The sequence below is a fragment of the Mytilus californianus genome, unplaced genomic scaffold (assembly GCF_021869535.1).
Source record: "Mytilus californianus isolate M0D057914Y unplaced genomic scaffold, xbMytCali1.0.p SCAF_7, whole genome shotgun sequence".
Lineage (NCBI taxonomy): Eukaryota > Metazoa > Mollusca > Bivalvia > Mytilida > Mytilidae > Mytilus > Mytilus californianus.
This window is the reverse complement of record NW_026262723.1, coordinates 70386779-70409093: the sequence shown is the minus strand read 5'-3', so window position 1 is coordinate 70409093 and position 22315 is coordinate 70386779. Positions and strand designations below refer to the sequence as shown.

The following is a 22315-nucleotide window of genomic DNA, read 5'->3' as shown; positions in this document are numbered from 1 at the left end:
ATTTACTTTAGTTTATACATGGTGGTGAAATTTTGACTGATTGACAGCCATCTTGAAAATTGCCGCCATATTGGATTTTTCAGAGCTGGTCCATAGCTTAAATTGACTACCATATATAGATCTACAATTGTGCAAAGTTTCATGCTTTTATCATCAAACCCACAATTCTTCTAAAAATATGCACGAATCAGCTGGACTACAATGTAAATTTATATAAACGATAATACTTGTAACTATAAAAAGAAATAACTGTTTCAACAAAGAAACACAAAATGTCATATAGACAAAGTACATAAGCAAAAAATGATAGACAAGAACTCAAAATTGATTATAGCACAATAACACAATAGATAAAGTTTTTCTCAAATATCATCAAATTCCGAACAAATCTTTAACTCGACCAATATATTCAAAACAAGCGCAGAAGTTCAGAATTTATTCATTCCTTTGTTTCGGAGCATATTTATTCTTTTATAAAAAGTGCAGTAAAACAAACAACATCATTTGAGCCCCTTGTCAATGGAAATGCGAAATAGTTCTTACTGTTCCTGTAACCTCATCAGTACTTTGAATAAACTTATTTTAAAAGGTTATCTATTTACAACCATAGTAAAATCTTTGAATATTATTTTATCGGTACTCATTGATACATAAGTCTGGGAGAACATAATTTAGTTGCAATTAGCCTTGAACTAGATCTCAGTAACTGTCAGTACTGTTAAATCGGTCTTTTGTGTGTTTTCCAATCTGAAGATTAGCCATTTCCAACTTATTTTTACAGTCTGGTGTTACACCAGTGTTTCAGGTTAGTGAGATTGAGCGCTAACAAACATATTTAACACCTCTACATTCTATATGTGTGCCTCTCTTCAATCAGGATCCTTTACTTTAGTGATTGTCGTTTGTTGCTGTTTGTCATATTATTTTTTTTCTCATTTTAATTGTTAGAAGTGTTCATTATGGTAGAAATGTTTATCCAACGTGCAGGTTGTGTTTGTTGGAAATGGGATTATGACAACGTTAGTTTCTAAAAATAGCTAGAAACATTCAACCTGCTCATCATACAAAACTATTGGTCAACAGTCAAAAGTGAAATAACAAAAATACCGAACTCCAAGGAAAATCTAAATTTGAATTCTCTTTACAAATGGCAAAAACAAAAGCTGAAAACACATCAAACGAATGGAAATCACCTGTCATATAAAAGAAGATCTGTTGGTTTAAATATTGCATCTATTAGTCTATTCTCAGAGACGATTTGTTGGTAAAAACTTTCTAGATGGAAAAATAATGATGTTGCTTTTCTGTTGACACTCAGTTTATTATTCTTAGTTTTTGTATCAACTTTTCCTATTTACATTCGATATATTAATTTTAATTTTTGTATTAAACTTTGCTATTGCCACTCAGTGTATTAATCATAGTCTTTGTATCAAAACTAACATTTTTCACAAATATATTTAGCTGTAATTCCACATCTATTATCATTCCAAGCAAAGTTGTTAGTAAGACGTACACAACTTCCGTCTCCTGATGGTTGTCCAGTATTCCAATTAGTAAAACCAGGTATAGAATTGTCAGATAGCCATCTCCATTTACTATTGACTTTCTGCAGACCAATACAATAATTAAAAGGTGTCCCCACTGAAATGAAATAACATAGTATTATGAAATAAAGTCGTCCAAATAATTTCTTTCAATGTTTCTAAAAAGTATTTGCATCAACCTTTACTTATATAAGCTGACAATACCATCATTTGATAATAACAAGTACTATCTATATAATTCATGAAATCTAACAACACCATACCTGATAATAAAGATGTGACGGTAATTTGCAATGGTTTTTTTATCTTTAGTTCTCAAGTGAACCGTATTTTAAATCGACTATGGACAATTCTCTGATGAGTATGATTTGTTATGTGGGTCGGTCGTATCCGAAGTATGCCATGTCCAAAGTTTCGTTATTTTTTTCTTCAAAAATATACAAGTCCTGACTTTTTCGTTATACCTACAGAATTTTAGGGGATTTTGATAGTACATTAGAGTAAGATGGTGACTTACATATTGAACTTGTGTACGGTTCCGGTTGACTGACATTTGGCGGAATTGCGTCTTGTTAATCCAGTGTGTCTTTATGATTGAGCGTGTGTTCTGATGATTGAGTGTGCGTCTTGGTAATTTCTTGATTGTCTTGTCGATACAGTCTTTGTTAATGATTCATTCGTCAGGTTGATTTAGTATGTCTTGATGATTTGATATGCGACTTGATGATTCATTATATTGATGATTTATATTCGTGTTTTGGTGATTGTTGATTCAGTGTGTCTTGATGATTAACTATGTACCTTGATGATTTCGTGAGCGCCTTGATTTAGTGTGTGTCTCGTTGATTCAGTGTGTTTGGTTATTACATATCCACCTTGATGATTTAAGTTATCCTCTTGGTGATCAAGCTGGCGTCTTGGTGATTTCGTGTACGCCTGATGATTTAGTGTGCATCAAGGTGATTACGTGTGCGTCTGATACGGTGCTTTTTGTCCGCAATTTGCCTTTTGTCCGCATTTGCTTTTTGTCCGATAATTTTGCTTTTTGTCCGACACTTTTGCTTTTTGTCCGTTGCTTTTTGTCCGTTTTGCTTTTTGTCCGATAATTTTGCTTTTTGTCCGTTGCTTTATGTCCGTTTTGCTTTTTGTCCGATAATTTTGCTTATTGTCCGACACTTTTGCTTTTTGTCCGTTGCTTTTTGTCCGTTTTTCTTTTTTAGCTCACCTGGCCCAGAGGACTAAAAATTGAACATTGGGGTGAAATGTTGGTTTTGGCTTATATCTCTGAAACTAAAGCATTTTGAGCCAATCTGACAAGGGGTAAAAATGTTCATCAGGTCAAGGTATATCTGCTCGAAATTTTTCAGACACATCAGACAACGCGTTTTTGGGTTGCTGCCCCCATTCAATCACCAATTAGTATACCTTAGGTAAGGCAGCAAACCAGTTGGTACAGCCTAGTAGTTTGTTTCCCTTTTGCCAGAGGTGCTTTTTAAATTAATTTCAACATTTTTTATTTGAAGTTGTGTTACTTTTTAACTTTCCATTTAAAGTTTTTGATATGATGTATACAAATATTAACTTTTACGAATTTTACTTTTTATGGAGATTTATGTAGAGGTTATCAGATTTTTTTGGGACCCCTTATCATAAGAAGATAAAACGGAGAAATTTTTAATTTTACTACCTTGTGGGATTTTGTAGATTACACCTACCGGTATCAAAAAAGGATTTGCATATACTATGTAAAACATTTAAGCTAAAGTGAATGAACTTTCAAGTATATTTAACATTAATCTGGTCATTCAAAAATTAAATAGTTTTTCTTTAATGGCATACAATACAGTTTCGATCCATGATGCTTTTTTTTCACAAAAATTTGCATACAAGCTATAGTTTTTCACCTAAGCAATTCAATTATGCAATAAAAATATACCTTCATGTGCTACTTTAAGAGATAAAAGGGGTCAAAATTTCGGTTTTTTGGACATTTCTATCCTTTTGATAGACACACCTAACTTTTTTATTTCAACAGATAAACACAAGCGGATTTTTGTTAAAAAATTATGAAAACCTTCTTTACTCATCTCTTAGTATCTCAGTCAACAATTCTTTGAAAATAGTTAATGTTTAACTTAGTTTCGGAATCTTAGGAAAAACGACATTTTTGCGGTATATTTATCAAATTTAAAAAAAAAATCAATGTTGACTTTTTCATTAAAATTGGTACAAATAATCTTCATACGTATCAACCATAATCAAACATAATGAAATTAAAAAAAAAAGGGGGGGCATGTACTCGTTTTCATGTTAAATCAGTTTAAATCACACAAAAAAAACCAGTCATTTCTTGATATGTCATAGTTTGACCTCGCGAAAATTACATTTTACGTTAGCAACGCCATTACCTTCCCTGTAATTGTATTGTATGCCCTTAATGGCAGAGGGTAGTCGTGAAGGTACGGATTACTTGTACAATTCATTCAAACATATATAACATTTTAAACAATAAGAGGAATTTGTATGTTTAAGAACACATATTAATGTCATATAATTTTAACAATTCTTTTCTTACCAATTTGACTATACGTTTTGACTTTTAAGGAAAGATACCTCTGAAGGTGGTACAAAAGACACTTTTCAAAATGTATTTACCGTGTTTTTACACATCAGGAAGATGTATTTTTCTTTAATTAAAACTTTTTTATCAGAATCTTTTATTTCTTATGTTTGTATTTTAATCTATACATGCAAATACCGTATAGCGAAAAGTTTAACTTCTTATTGACTAAAAATATCAGAAGACATCAGAAATTTCATGCCAATCCAATGGTTTCGTGTAAAACTTGTATGGTATATTTGTACATTAGATGACTCTCCAGTAAAGCCAATAATCAAAAATGTGATCATTATAAACCAGTTTTCGCTCGGCTTTTAACAGTGAGTAAACCTCATACCACAGAAAAAAGCTCGCTCAAGCCCGGGAATGATCGATATTTAACGCTAATGGCATTTTCTGAATTTGCAACCACGAGTTCGTTAGTTTATGCATGCAAATCGTAACAATACTTGTATCTTAAACTGAAATTAATTATTAATAATTATGCCTCGATACAAAAAAGATGTAAAATTGACATTTCAGAGCAATTATTTATTCTAAGTCCTTCAACTTTGGCAAAAATTTCTTAATCTGAACGAAATTGAAGGATGCTTTGCATTTTCTCAGGATAAAACCATACACAATGTTTCAAGCTTACAGATAGATAAGGAAAATGGAAAATCTATGGTTTCAAGCAGAAATATTCCATCAAAAGAGGGAGGCGAAGGATACCAAGAAGGCATTGAAACTCAGAAGTCGAAAATGAACTGACAACGCCATGGCTAAAAAAGAAAAAGACAAACACACAAACACTTAAAGTACAAAAAATATAACATACTGAGCAAAACTGGGGGTGATCTCAGGTGCTCAGGAAGGGTATTATGTATAACCCCGCCACATTCTGTATGTATGTTTTCTGTCCCAAGTCAGGAGCCTGTAATTCAGTGGTTGGTGTTTGTTGCTGTTGTTTTTCGTTAATTTTTTTGTATAATAATTGGGCCGTTAGTTTTTCGTTTGAATTGTTTTACATTTGTGATTTCGGGTCCTTTTATAGCTGATTATGCGGTATGGGCTTTGTTCATTGATGAAGGCCGTACGGTGACCTATAGCTGTTAATTTCTGTGTCATTTGGTCTCTTGTGGAGAGTTGTCTCATTGGCAATCATACCACATCTTCTTTTTTTAAAAGCAGTTCCTGCTACACACGTGGCACTCATCGTGCTGCTCGTGTTAGTACAAAGCCGGTAACAAGTCTAATTCGGTAGGCCACATTCAGGGAAAACGGGACGGGCTTGTAGTTAGGACATTTGAAACCTATCCACTATCATCTGTGAAACAGATATTCCATAACGGTCAACCAATTCTTGATGGCGTCCGTAAAACTTACGAGGGGATGATTTCAACTTCACCACTTGGATTTCTTGGTTTAACAGCTTCTTTGTGAGCAACAACCCTCTATCAAAGAACTCATGATTGGAAAATTATTATTATTGTCGGCAAAATAGTCTTGAAGAAAATGGGTCAACAAAATAAGTCAAGTTTACCGATTAGTAAAAGTATCGGAAAAACTTGACTATAACAATATTGATCAAGGTCAAACAGACGTCTGATGTTCAGTCGTGTGTTGATGTGGTTCATAAGTGTTTCTCGTTTCTAGTTTTTTATATAGATTAGACCGTTGGTTTTCCCCTTTGAATGGTTTTACACATGCCATTTGTGGGGCCCTTTATAGCTTGCTGTTTGGTGTGAGTCAAGGCTCCGTGTTGAAGACTGTACTTTGACCTATAATGGTTTACTTTTACAAACTGTGACTTGGATGAGAGAGTTGTCTCATTAGCACTCATACCACATCTTCTTATATCTATTCTGACGCTATCTTTTCGGTTTTTAGGTTTATGCAATATAAATGATGCCGACGATTTTCACGTTTTTGATTGTCTATGAGGTGAAGCGTTGAGTGTCGTACGGTGTCATGTAGTCTCTATCACCAAATACATTTGGTCTCTTGTAGAGAGGGGTTTCTTTGGCAATCTTACCAATTATTCTAAGTTCCATTTTTTTTTTTAAATCGACCGTCACTGATGAATCCTTTGTAGGGAAACGCGAGTTTGGAGAATACAGTTATACATCTGCATGGTATCTTTCATGAATGTTTTAATTATTATCCGAGATACAGACCTATAACCACCAATACTTAAAATTGACCAAGGAACTATGAAACTGAGGTCAAGGTCAGATTGCCACTTCTTGTCGGATATGTAAATCATACATAAATTAAATCTAGCCTATGTCGAAAACTCATGATTGATCGATGAATGACGAAAGTAAGGGCAGTGTCAGTTTACATGCAATTAGACATCTATATATTGCAATCATCCAATACAACCAATATTGTCCAACTATTGGTTATTATCTAAGATACCACACTCATTAAGACAAACAAATAAACTATAAAAATGTATTAAATTTCAGATATACTATTTGCGAATAGTATGTTCACATTACAATCATTTCAGAAAATATACTTGGTCTACCATGAGTTTATTAAAAAAACCCACTAAAATCTCATGAAAAATAAGCACATGAAAATAAGGTCAATGTTAGATGAACACCGTTCAATATTCTAGTAGAAATAACAAGCCCTGCATACGCTAATTGTAGTTGACCCATTGCTTAAAAACCATCAGATAAAAAACCGAACCATAAAAATATAACATTGACAAAAGGTTAGTTGAAACCTACCGGTCGGACATGTGCACCCTACAATCAGACTATACACAAACGAAACAACGAAAAATAAATCAAGGACAATTGAAAATGATGTCATTGAAACATAAAGCTTTAGTATGCAAAATTTAGATTGTTACCCCGAGAAAACATTGTCAACTGAGGCGAAGCCAAGGTTGACAATGTCTTTTCGAGGGGTAACAATCTGCTCTATCACCCTCTCAGATATGTGTTATTTAATTTATTATACTGAATATTTTGTTATTACTGTCGATTAAATTTCAAATTCAAAGCAATAAACTATGACGTCTTGTACATAACAACCATCCGTATTTGCCATAGGATAGAGTCGTATATAATAAAGCGCACACTTGATCAAGCGTCTCCGTGAAGGGTAATAGAGTATTTGCCATAGGATAAAGTCGTATTTAATAAAGCACACACTTGATCAAGCGTCTCAATGAATGGTAATAGAGTAAATTAACACCCTCGTATTAGCCAATCAAAATATGGCATTTTAACGTGAAGTATAATAAAAGGTAATGACGTCGGACTTGCATACCCATATTTTGCATTTTCACGTGTGTCATTCGGTTTATCGAGGGAAATGATCGTGAAAGAATACCTAACGGTAGTCAAGCATTGCGATCGGATCGTGAAAGATCTGGTATCGGATCGTGAATTTAATTTATTGAAATTTTACTTCAAAATCTTTGAAAAATCTGTTGTATTTTCAAAACACGGAACAAATCCGGAAAAAAAATTATGTCTGTCAAAATGATTCAACTTGCTCAATATTACTACATATGCAATAAGATAAATAAAATATGCAGTACTTTAGGAGAAAACACAAAAGGCGCAACACAAGTCTATGGGATTTATTAAAATAGGAACACGTTTTGTACCTATAATTACTACATTTCAATATACAATGATATATTTGAAACTGAATCTTTGGTGTGACCGATAATACAATAAGATGAAAGTATTTTTTTGCTTAAAACCCTTCATTTTGTTTTCAAAAACACTGAATTTTGTTGATTTTTCATAAAAATTTATCGTGAAAGATCGGGCAACGCATTATCTCGAATCCTCGATCGTGAAAGACAATGGGTGACCAGAGAGACGCAGGACTTTTTTGATTTTTTTACCTGTAACACTAAAGGACATTTGCACTTTTAACTTTGATACACCTGAACAAAATTGACAAAACATTTGCGCTTTTTAACTACTAGTATAAAGTTGTATACCTGTAATCTTCAGAAAATTTCCCAAGTCATGGAAAGATGTTCACATATTCTTTGAAAGTTCATCCGAACAAACGAGAAATTCAGAAAAAAATAATCGGGTAAACCGGACTTATAATAAAGAATATAGTATACATTTTTTGAAGGCTTATTAGATTTTTAATTTCTGTTTATGTTTGCGTGCAGCCTTTGCTTACATTTGCGAACATTTCAGAGTGAAGTGAATAATTTGAATCAGTTTGTAAAATTACACCAAGACACACACATGGAGTTTCGTTTGTCAGAAACAAATTAGGGGGAGAGTGGTGTACGACGGAATTACTTTCCGAATAGACAAAACACTTAAGTCAGGGGATATTTCATAGAGATGCATTGTAAATAATTGCAAAGGTATTTCGCCGAATTCCCATTTTCCTTCAATTCTTTGGGAATCCAGCAGAATCCAAGCGTACTACGTATTGAGCATGTTACGACGTGAGAAATAAGTACTTTTAATCTTCAGATATAATATTTTCTGCCTTTTCATCTGTATATTGTTCCAGGACTAAGTGCGTGTGCGTAATAAAACGGACTTATCATGATCGAAAACAATAGTTCAATTAATAAATAAGTATATGTATCTACCTTATTTACCAGAGTTTATCTCTAAAAGAATGCACGCAAATGTAATCAAAAGCTGTGCGCAAACGTGACGATTTTTTTCGCGCAAATGTACTGGTTATGCGTGCAATGTAATGCATGGGTTTCTCGGTAGACGGTAAACGATAGAAAAAACAAAACTTTAATGGATGGACAAAAGCATGATGGGGAAAGGTTGAAGCTTTTAGCTGTATATAAATGTATGAATGTTTTGTGTTTTGTGTGTGTGTGTTTTTTTTTTTATATTTAATGATTTTTATGTTGTTTAGAAAGCGCAAATGTCCTATTGAACAAGTGCAAATGTCCTTTTTTGAAAGTGCAAATGTCCTGTCAAAAAGCGCAAACGTCCCGCGCCGGACCAGACTTTTAAAATACTCAGAAAACAATAATTATATTTCTTTTACCACTTGATATACCTGCAACTAGCTGAAGCGTGTAATTATTTTGATAAGAATGGACATTAATGCTTTCATTTTGTTTCACTTTTTTTTCAATTCAACACTTTTCCTTCAAAGTTATTAAAATAACTGAAAACGTGTCTAGATAAGTAGATCTCCAAGATAAAAGGACCTGCAGAAGCGTAAAATAAAAGTATATATGTATCTGTAATGCTTAATGCATCCGCCCTGAAAAAATATGCATGTGTACGTTATTTTTTTTGCTTTTTTTTTGTGTGTGTAAGAGATGATACCTTCAGTAATAAGGAGTATCGTTCATGCGTACATCGTATGACAATATTGGCTAATTATTGTTTACTTCGTGGCTGCGCTGACATAAACTAAAAAGGTACCAAGAAAACATTATTTATACTTGATTGTTTGATCAGTCTGTTCACAATACTATATATCATTGTACCAACTTAGTGGGGGAAATTACCAATCAACGTACCTCGCGATCGATTGTGCATGATGCCCAGCTTGAACTGTTATTTAGCAAATTAGGTTCTATTCTCAATCTTAAATTTGTATAAGAAATCAAAACTTATGAGGACGGAAAATAGGACTGATATTGTTATAAGGCACCTAGTCGGTTTGGTATTATAAGATAATCAGATCCAGTGGATTTAAATGATTCACCAACAAAAGAGAACCGGAATGAGTCATGCAAATCCAATATTTGCTATACCAATTAGAAATATAAATTACCATATAATCAAATAATGAGTGGAACGTTATCGTAGCATCAGATCTTTCAAGATCCTTTTCACGATCTTCAAAAAGCGGTTCACGATCTTCACGATCTAAAAAATCAGTTTTTTATAAATATTTCCATTTTTTGCAAAATTTCTGATTAAACTAACACAAAATAAATGTTAGAACCATTTGAATCATTAAAATGGAATGACATTTGTCAAAGCAAAGTTGTTTAGTCATTCGAATTATGAAAAAAATCTTGTTTGTTTACATATTTAATGTCATTGAAATGTCGAGGAGCAATCTGCCTTTTGTAGTTTTGTAAGAACGGTTTACTGTTAAACCTTGATTTTTCTCAGATACTGACCATCATGTTGAACCATTTGACAGACAGTTTTATTTTTTTGTAAATTTTTCCGTATAATTCATTATATCAGATTATTAATTGACCTTGCACATGTCTTCTCGATACGATTGAATTCAAGATCCTGTACAAAAGCTTCCGATCGTAATACTTGACCACCGTAAGGTTTTCTTTCATATCTCTCGATAAACCGAATGACACCCGTGATTATGTTGCGCACTTCTCAGGCGAAACTAAATGTATGTCAAAATTATAAATGCTCATAATAACCATCTTCTAAAACTTTTCCAATGAATCATTTTAAACGTAAGTAAATTCAGAACATATTGATCACACTAGATGGAGATTTGTTTCATTGGCACTCATACCACATCTTCTTATATCTAGTGAAAGAAACGAATATTTCATGTACAAATCATTTATAAAGTGAGTATGGTCTGTAAACTCCAAAAAGGGCATAGTGTTTCGAAGTTTAAAATGAAACCTGCAAAAAATATACACATTTTTATACCGGACATAAAGCAAAATCAGCGGACAAAAAGCAAAACGGACAACAAGCAACGGACAAAAAGCAAAAGTGTCGGACAAAAAGCAAAATTATCGGACAAAAAGCAAAACGGACAAAAAGCAACGGACAAAAAGCAAAAGTGTCGGACAAAAAGAAAAATAATCGGACAAAAAGCAAAACGGACAAAAAGCAACGGACAAAAAGCAAAAGTGTCGGACAAAAAGCAAAATTATCGGACAAAAAGCAAAAGCGGACATAAAGCAAATTGCGGACAAAAAGCACCGTATCATGCGTCTTTATAATGACACTGATGCCTTTGGTGCAATCTATATTTTTTCGGTAGGACGTCATATTTTGAGTGACCATGCAAAAGTCTTGTTGATTTAGTATAGATTATATTAATGAAAAAGAAGTGTATTCATGCCAATGACATGAAAATTATGAAACGAATCAATTGAGAAAAACTAACGGCCTAATTCATAACAAAACAGTTAACAAACAAAAAAAAACAAATATGACAGACATGAACTAACGACAAAGTATGAACATTTAATTTATGCTAACAGCAGTCACTGATGTTAGGTGTCAACATAGGTTCACCAGATGACTTAAAAAAAAGAAAAATAAAATTCTATTTTTTTAACAAAATGCCCCCTTAAACTGTAAAATACGATTCTTTTGGGGTATTTATAAAAGCGGAATTTGAAATAATATTTCACTATAAGCAGTCAGTTTGACACTTATTTGTCAGAATAAGCTCAAAAACATCGCTGATGTATTATTGACTTGCAAGTCAATAATTTTAACATCATTGAATTTGTAGTCACGTAACATTTAAGATTCTACTAGCTAGAGATCAGTTTCGCATAAAATAGGCCTGTTCCACAGTTGTTTTTCATTCGTTTGATGTGTTTGAGCTATTTTTATGACTTTCCGTTTTGAATTTCACTTGGAGTTCGGTATTTTTGTTATTTTACTTTCAGCTATTAACATATATTAACATAGAAAGTGAAACAAGGGTGAACAATTTTGTTGACTGGTTCGATCCACAAAAAATCATTTTTATACAGGTAAAAACGATGATCAACATATTTTTTCAACCTATAATATGAAATCAAACAAAGCTAGTAAATCCAATTCCATGTGCTGGTTATCTTTTTATATTTATATAAAGATAAGGAGATGTGGTATGATTGCCAATGAGACAACTATCCACCAAAGTTCAAATGAAGTGGATGTAAGCAATTATAGGCAACCGTACGGCCTTTAACAATGAGAAAAACCCATACCGTATGGTCGGCTATAAAAGGCCCGACATGAAAAAATAAGAAACAATTCAATTGCGAAAACTAACGGCATAATTTATAACAAAACAATTTACGAAAAACAAATATGACAGCCATAAACCAACGACAACCACTGAACTACAGGCTCCTGACTGAATGTGGCGGGGTTAAACATGTTTGTGAGCGATCAATCCTCCGTCTAACTTTGGACAGTGGCGTAACAGTACAGCATAAGAACAAACTATAAAAATCAGTTGAAAAAGGCTTAACTCATCAGATGGGTACAAATAGAAATACAACTTACAAAAACACAGAGTGGACGTAGACGGGTACCTATACATCCCAAAAACAAAAAGACACTAAGTACAGATCTGAGAGAACTCGCAGTTACTGACAGCTAGTTCAAAGCCAATAACAACTAATGAAAAAATCATGTATCTAAGACTAAAATATCAATCAGTTCACATCCAGCATCCAATGGATTTAGTGTAGTAAAGACGTCATTAACAGTCAGAGAAAAACATGACTTTGTGCAATGCCAAACTATAAGTAACGACAGATTGTAGTACCGTGAAAGTACATATGTGTAATATTTAGTATGGTTTTAATTTACTGAGAACAAAATCAATATTTATACCAATAAAAACAATATTCAAAGATTTAATTACAGTCTTGGATAGGTAACCTTTAAGAATAAGTTTATTCAAAGGATTGATAAGTTTGCCTGGATCGTATCTAAATTTCCGGGCTCGGTTTACAACATCACCGTAAAATTCAGGATGTACTATTCCGTTTGAAATACGTTTTCTACAGGTACAGCCAAACTTGCAGACCAAATCTTTGTATCTATGAAAGAAATTAGTAAAGGTTTTAAGTAATTTGTGGTAGCGAAATCCCTGACTTAATAATTTACTAGTAATACATAGATTACGCTCATTAAAATCCAAAACGTCACTTCAGACACGAGCATAGCGAACGAGTTGGGATATATAAACACCGTATGACGGTGCAAAAGGAACATCACCGTCCTAAAAGGGAAAATTAACAATAGGGAAAGAAAAATCATCCCTTTTGTCGTAAATTTTTGTATAGAGTTTCTGGTGTAATACTGAAATATCTAAATCTAGGAAAGGACAGTTTTTGCTGTTGATATTAGATTTATTTAATGTAAGTTCCTTTGGGTAAATTTCAGCAGTATATTTAGAGAATTCTTGATTATTTAACGAAAAATATGTTTATATGTTTACTTACATCACAAGAGGATTTAATCATTATATTTGGTGCTCCCAGTTCCAAAAGAAAAAGAAAATTAACGGAACAAATTTTACCTCATCAGTTGCGCATTTCGACAATACATGTCTCTTCAGTGATACTCGAGGTGAAACTATTTGAAAATTCATAAATTATCAAAAATGATGAGCTTTTAAAACGAACAGGACAAAATCATAGCCAAAGCCAATCAAAAACCACTATGAAAATTGCATTTAAGGAACACATAATACGTAAGATCTCATAATATAATTCATATCCAGAAACATTTGTGCTACTGAGTGTATGTTATTACGCACCTCTGTCGTGTACAAAGAGACATTTTTATATCATATTGTTTTTTATGTTTATCTATATGTCATTTTATTAAAAGTTTATATGAACATTTGTCTTTACAAATCATTACGTCACATGGTAATTTAGTGCAGTGTGACCAGGATTTGTTTTTAAATTTTAACTAATGTGAGCTGCGTAGGACGGAGGAAAACAACCAAGCGAAAACGAATAAAGGTAAGTGCCATTTAGTTCATTTTTAGTTGTTTCAAAAATATAACTACCCCAATGACAGGTTTATCAAAAGTAATGGGGACAGTAGGTATAGTTCCAATGATTTCCCCTGATGACGAAACGCCATCGAAATATAAAAAGAATGAATAAGGAGTATTGAAAAATACTCAGTATTGATAAATATCTATCAGGGTAGAGTAAATTGAATCGCCTACCACCCGAGCTTTACGAATGTAAGATATTATTGAATGATCAGGTAAATATTACATAACCAGAAGTAAAAGTCGAATGAGCTGCTTAAATCACCGACAGCTATGGTTTCATTTTACTTCGAAAACACGCCAACAACCCGTGTAAATATACGTCGAACGCTTATCAACATTAGCAGATAGCATACATCGGTCAACCCGGCGGTTTTCAGGCCGTTGCACATCAGCTCGTAGGGACTTTATTTTTATTTTATTATTTTGTCGCATGATTATCTGAAAATAAAAGCAATGAGATCAAATCCAATTACTCTGCAAGCTACAGTAACAGCATTGCCTTGTTATGTTCAAAATCTTAAATAGTGGTGGGCTAATTTTTTACTTTATTTCAACGGAATATCAGTGATGATCCTAGAGAAAAGGTCAAAGCTGGATGAAGTTTTTTTCTTTAGAGGTATGTTTTTCGGGTTGCGGCTGTTGGTTGAATGAAAATTTGCTCCATCAATTTTTTCCATATATCATTTTAGATACACATTTACATATTAACTATCTCGAATAACTATCAATGATGTTATGCTTAAAGCTGTACATTTTCTGTAGGCACAAAACTTAAGAAGAAAGAGAATTGTGCTATAACACTATCTCATTTACTGTAATTAACATTGGTAAGTCCATCAATACTTTTACTGCGTTGTCTAATAGAAATTTGCTATATTGCTGCTATAAATGAATTTGAGATTCGTGCTGTTATTGAAAACAGGTTTCCTCATTATGTTGAGCGCATCTATCTCATCGAACTTGAGATAATGGATACATCAGATACAGTTTATTCTGTCTCATATCTTGACTTACATCTAGAAATTAACAAGAATGGTCGGTTGAAAACAAAACTTTATGATAAATAAAGGCAAAAGTAGTATACCGCTGTTCGAAATTCATAAATCGATAGAGATAAAAACAAATCCGGGTTACAAACTAAAACTGAGGGAAACGCATAAAATATAAGAGGAGAACAACGACACAACAAAAACACAACATTAAAATGTAACACACACAGAAACGAACTATAATATAACAATGGCCATTTTCCTGACTTGGTACAGGACAATAGATGATTTTAGCTTCCCAATTGTGAACTTTCCATTCCTATGTAGCAACATTCCAGCAGCGCCTGCATACGGAATATATATATCTTCCAGTTGATACGATTTTCCAGGGCTTGTATTTCTTATCATGTTATATAAGTCATACTATTTTTCAAGCTATATGTCGTGCAAAACTACCCAAATTTGCATAGATTGTTCAAGAAAATACACATTTCTTTGCAAATAAAAAAAAAAGTCTGAGAGATAGAATTTTGAAATAAAATATGCTTTAAATAAACTGGTGTCACTGACTTTGTTTTCTTGCTACAAGTAAAAATTATAAAATTTCTCTATCATTCCTTTATAAAAATTTTATTATTTGAGTTGTCTCCCCTTAAATTGGTAAGTTGACAATTTGATTCGAACAAACACAAATATTTGGTATTTGATAAATCAGTCTGAATAATGCAATAAAACATTTACTTTGTCTTTATTTCATTAAACAGCCTTACCCATTAATTGCCAACCTGTCTCAAAATTTGCAGATTTAAGCAAAGAACAAGACCACTTGTGAACTGCTATTTAGCAATCCAAGATGATGATATACAGTTAATCCACCTTCAGTATGTTTATGAGAATTTAGTGTTTTTCTTGATTAAGCAATTAAGGTAAAATTCTTGATAAAATTGTTTTAAAGATGATTTAGTGGATGCCATACGGATAATGTACAGTGTTAACCAATTGATGACTAAAGTTTACACGGAGTACACGTGGTAAAATACAACATACTTACATGTTTGTACCATTGATTTAATCCATTCGTTTTCATTTGAATTGTCTATCTTCACTAATTTCCCATTCATTGCTTCACAAAAATTCTGATTAGAAAAAAATTACCATAGTTTATGATCATGAATTCGATTTAAAGATATATTTTTGTTTGTTTCAAACATTTACAGAAGCGGAATAAAGAAATAACATTCCGCTATTAGCAGTCAAGCTAGTTCACTTTAGTCAAAGAACCGTCACACTGGTGTATTATTGAGTCAACCTCACCATAAAACTGTTTATATATAGAGTAAGAGCCGATGACGTTTTTATAATGTTTATATAATTTGTCCCAAATGTAGTGCACTACACTGTAGAAATCATATTAAGAAAATACAGGTGGATTTTGTTTTTGCATTTATTGATCTAACAAAATGTACTACAAATTGATTGTGCATAGTTATCGGCCGCCTGAGAAATTCATTCTGTTCCATGTCAAGAAAAGATAACTTTTGACATTAAGAAGCGTATGGTTTGTTTTCAATCCCGAAAATTCGAAATCCCCCTAAATTTCAAAACATTTTCCCGTGTAAAACAGGTAAAGGGGTGTGCATGTTATTACCTACTCTCCTTTTAAGGTACTGAATGTTTTTATGGTTCAGTTGTTTTGTGTTTCGTATTAATCTGATTGGTCTAGTCATTTTCAATTGTGTTCTATTGTTTGTTCCATTAATGTGGCAAATTTGATAAAGCAGAAAAATACCAAAAGAAGTAAATATCTGTTTTTTCTATGTCAATCCTAAAAAGTATTTTGTACCTTTGAAATACAACACAATCATAAATGGCTCTCATTTCTGCTTTCTGTTATAAATGTGCAGTTTGGGGTGGAGGGGTGGTTCAAATGGGAGAATTTGTTGGCAGTGCCAGTTTGTTACTAATTTTCATTTTGTTGCAGTATTCAGCCAATTGCTGTTATCACTTTATCTAGCATGCTGTAGTAGCGCGCACTTTTTTTTACTCTGCTTTAGAAATTATATTTTGATTTGTTCCTTGTTCAAGTCAGTGGTCATACTTTTGGTAGCAGCACTGTGCACACAGATATATTATTATATGCTTCAGTTTTTTTACGATATATAGTAAAGTGAGACTAAAGGGGCGTTGGTGTGCACTTTAAACTGGTTTTACTCCGCAATTTGTATGCCAAGTCATGCTATCTGGACCATGTGCTCTATGTTAATGTTTGACTGTGTTTGTCTCTCTGGTTTTTTTTTATTTCGACGGAGTCGTGTATTGGTGGTTATATGATGCCCTATATAGATCTGTTTTTTTTTAAAGATGATCCTTTAAAGAAAAAAAATCTTCAAATCAAACCCCTGAAGTTTCAAACATTTCGCTTTGTAGTTAAATTTCATAGGGTGAAATTAAAAAAAAATATATGGTTAATTGGAATAAAAAAATACCCCTAGCGACTATTTTTTTCATCTGATGAGCACGACATGAGGATTATTGTACTAAATCTACCATACATCATTCCAACTTAACAATTTGAAGCAAATGTGATTTTCCATAGAGTTTTGGTGATAACATTGTGTTACCAATGCCGCATTTTTTGCCATCCAAACAAAATGTTAAGATCCAATCAGTGACATGAAGAAAAACAATCAAAACCTTCGATATATTATTCCTGATAAGTTTGATTGAAAAAGCCTGTTTTGGTTTTAGAGGAGGTGATGTTAATTTAAATTAACGAAGGACGCAAAGTGATGCCAGCAGCCAAATTAACTATATGGACTAGTCATGATTAAACAAAACATGTAACTCTATAATTCTTATATGATTTGCATATCTACAGATATTTGAATTTGATTGGTCCGTTAGCATTTTTTCCCTTGGTTTACACTTCAATAGACTATGTTGCCGAAACTATTTTCGTAATCTTCATTGTGATTTATTCATGCGCGATACAGATGCATGGGATTAAGGGGTTCAAGCAAATTGAGATTGAAAAATTAAATACATTACTGTCATTTCTATTCTAATGAATAATAAAAAGAAATAATACATTAAAGCTTGGAAAATGTATAAATTTACAATAAAATAAAATTCGCAAAATTTCATGAATGAGCTTGGCGCATTAGCGTCATGGGAAAACTTGACGTCATACGAATGAAAACTCTCAAGATGAAGATTATTCCGTTTCATGTACGCTTCAAATTTATATGATATGTCATTGAAATGAAGTTTTTGAGGTAGGTGTTATTTCATTTTAGATTCTATTGCATTAATCGAACATTAATGGATTTCAGAAAGTCAATATGGCGGCTTACTCCTTAGTTACGAAATGTCAATTGTGCATTTGATAGTAAATAGTAACCAATGTACCTAAAATTGTAAATCAAAAATTGCAAATGTTTGGGTTAAGAATTATAAGGATTAAACACATTTTTTCTAGAGGTTATTGATGTGTAAGTTGGGTCGCTGACTCACAAACTTTACATAAAAGTCCTCTAGAAAAAAATGTGTTTAATCCTATAGTAAGTAGTTATTAGTAAGATATTATGAAATAATGAAGTTACCTGAGCGTCATTCATTGACAGGGAATTCGTCCCAAAATAATAACAATTGGTTTTGAAAGCCTTCCAAGGATCAATGCACTCAACATCTGCAAAGAAAAAATATATGATTTTGTTGATAAATGCTATACATAATTTAGATGATTAATCATTTCTTTCTAAGTATACGTTTTTTATATAAACAAATATTTTTACTGAATTTCAAAAAAAGAAATATCTGAATCCATATCGCCACTAAAATGTGGAAAAGTATGTCGATTAGGTGAATTCAAGCTAAACTTTTGAGTGCAGGTTCCATAGAATTCAACTCTCTTCTGCTAAGACTCTAAAAAAATGAAAACAACACGTTGTGAATTAGGAACACTCAAAGCCGAACATTTGAAAGTCAAGGATGTATAAGAACCAAAACATCAACAATTTTTTATTTCATATTTGTTGAAAAAAAACCGACTGATATAGAAAATAAGGCAATGATAAATAGATAGGTCGGACTATAATTTGTTTGTTTTGTAGATCTTAAGGAAGCATTTTGCACAGTTATACATGTACACTTTTTTTATTCGAGCGCCATTGATGAGTCTTGTTAAAGAAACATGCGTCTGGCGTACAACATTATGAGCCTAGTAAATCTTTGAAGAGTTTTTGTTCACAGTTAAAATTAATGAATCCATATTTTCAGATCTTTTATAGGAGTTAGACAACGCAACCGATGTAAGAAGCCCCAACATTTTTAAGTTATTATAATGATCTGCCAGAAACATTTGATTTATGTTGACCCTGCTGATCTGACGATTAACAGAATTCGTTGTCTTTTGCATGCAGATGACGAAGGTATTTTTCTCAGAAACATATATAAGGCGGTTTAAAATAAAGAATGAATAGGTTACAATTTTATTTCTCAAAACGGTGTTTACGTTTAAACTTGAAACAAAAGTTTTATTGTTCTAATGAATATTTGTACAAATATGAAATGCCATATCTTTTGCTATCTGTATTGGAAAATTACTCGTCTAAGCAAAAATGGTACCTAAAATTGCCTTCAGTCATTGGCTAATTAAACTAGGAGGTAAGTCATTAATTAAATGTGCATGCAAAAACTCTCTCTTTTGAATGGGCACTATATTTTGGAAGAGAAGATATTTGTATTTGTATGTGTATCAATTCAGAGTACAACCAGAGTGTTATAACTCTTCAAATGTCAGACAAAAACAAAAGATTATCACAATCTTTTATTGTAACATTACAAAATCCAACTGGATTCAATTAGAATTTTAACACTTGATTCTCTTGAAATACTTACTTTCTTTTGCTCAGTTTTAACAGTTCAACATAGGACTGTGTCATTTTGTATATTCTTTTTCAAAGCTTTTGACTACATAAATGTGTAAACCAGTCAAGTTTTAATAATAATGAAAGCGGTTTGATGAGGGTCAGTTTTTTTTATTTAAAGAATATATATATTTGTCTATGTTAGGTCCAGTCAGTTATTATAAATGAGATAAAAATAAAATACCCAGAACCCACTATATGGTCCCAGCTGTTTATCAACTGCCATTTTATGTAAATAGTGTAAACTACTCAAACGAAAAGCAAGAAGGATAAAGAAATAAAACAAACCTGTTTTTCCAATATTTAAAACAGAGCTTGTCTGTGAAGCTTTTATTTCGGGACACACATCTGTTACATAAAGGTAGCACTTTTGTGCTGAGTTGTCAAAACTTGAAGTCCGGCATCCTTCCTCGATTGCACATTGACATGCACATTCAATTATACTTCTTGAAACGTAGAATATAAGACTGCTGATCCCAACAATGTTGTAACCTTTGTTTGAATAAAATACGTTAGTATTACTACGTCCAGCAATGTGTTTAAATGACAGAATAGCAGTTATGATGAAAACAGTAAATTTCAGTCTCATTTTTGAGTGTTTTGTAGAATTAATAGTTCAATAATGGAATAACGAAAAACATGTATACACATAGAAGATTCACAATATATGCAAAGGATTAATCATCGTATTAAAACACATTATAAATTAGTATTTATACCATTGGTTGTTTGAAAATCAATGTATCCACTATTCTTCAATAAAATCAATTTTAATACTTTATATTTTTGTGTGTTTATTAATTATAAGTTTTGATAATATAATGCTTTCTTTTTATAGCTTAAAACTTATTTTAGTCTAATATATTTATGCAGACACTTTATAATACAATCATATACAAAACCATATATTTTTAGAACATGTAAGAAATATCGAATGTCTTAATTTTTGTAGACATAATTTAAACAGTAATAAAACAAGTCTTAATATTTAATATATATATATAAATATATACAAGTCTGAAATTAAACCATGCAGTATTAGAATTAAATTTTTATACTGACAAACGTTTTTCCCTCAACGGGATTTGAACTCACACCTTTAGTATATATATATTGCGTTCTGTTGTGGTCTGTTGTATTTTTCGTAATTACTATCATCGTTTTTATGTATTTTTGAAACTTATGAGCTATTTGTAAGTATTTATTTTGAGTTGACTACGACAATTTTTGAAAGCACATGAAACCGAAGCAAAAAGTCCCGAAAGGACATCTTAACTCATAAAACAAAAGCAAACTGACACCGCAATGGCAAAAAAGCAACAAACGAATAAAAGACACACAACAGTGTACAAACCACAACATAGAAAACTAAAGACTGAACAACAAGAACCCCATTTCATGTGCTCTGGAAGAGTAAACACAACCTGCTTCACACGTCGTTTTGCTCATATAAGTACAAATAAGACTCAATCGGTAGGTCAAAGGAGGAAAGGAGGACGGGATCCTTGTTGTCATTTCTTTGTAATTCAAGGACAAACATTTCCGCCATAAATAGACGAAAATATTGTATAATCAACAACTAAACCATGATTAAGAAAAAAATGATCAGAGACCTTCAATCGTGTTCTCCCGCTTTGCTATAACTATGCATGCGAGTATTACTTTCTAGTATTTACACTAGTTTATATGTAGAATTTCCTCTCCTAAACTGTATTTTTGTCTTAATCCTTTCATCTTAAATCCACAATAACGTTGACCTCCGGTAATATTCCCTTACCTCCTCCAATCCATGTCAACATTATACACTTGTTTACTTGTTTACTCTGGAACATGGTTCCTTTGTAACACCGATTTAAGCGAAAACCTCCATCGCGATATATTTTAGAGTGCGTTCCTTCAAACACTTGTCAAAAACAAGAAAATCAAAGAAGCCCCATCATTTATTTTCACATTCAGATAAATTGATGATGCTCTTTCCATTAACAATCCAAACTTTTCTGATTGGGTTCCATTAATATATCCTCCAGGACTAGAAACTAAGAAACAAAAGACACGGCTCCCTCCGCCTCATTTTTAAACTTATACCTCGAATTTGACATAAGCGGTAATCTCAATACCAGAATCTATGACAAGCGAGACGATTTAATTTTGAAATTATAAATTTTCCCCACCTTAGCAGTAATAAACCAACTTCACCTGCATATGGGATATACATTTCCCAACTCAGTCGTTATTCAAGAGCTTGCAGCTGCTACTCAGACTTTATAAAACGTCACTAGTGTCTGAGTAGAAAGTTGATGAGCCAAGGTAATGTCAAAGAACGTCTCGTCCTTTTTCTTAAAAAGTTCATTGGAAATACCAAGACCTTGTTAATAAATATTCCATATCAACTTCACAAATAATGAATGATGGTCATGAAGTATAGATTCTAGGTAGTGACGTTGTTTATGATCTTAATAACGTGTTAAAGTTTCCCCTTTTTTGTCCTTGTATATTTTTAACCCTTACTGTTTAGTCCATTTTTGATTA

General features: G+C 32.4%; 1 long non-coding RNA gene across 1 annotated transcript; it reads right to left on the bottom strand.

The window, feature by feature from the left end:
• Positions 1–493: 493 nt before the first annotated feature.
• Positions 494–20325, bottom strand: LOC127710140 (uncharacterized). Its single transcript, XR_007986004.1, has 4 exons — positions 20075–20325; positions 18461–18546; positions 15910–15994; positions 494–1644 (listed from the first exon to the last, which is right to left on the bottom strand). It is a non-coding gene; the product is annotated as an uncharacterized LOC127710140 (long non-coding RNA).
• Between the last annotated feature and the right edge of the window lie 1990 nt (positions 20326–22315).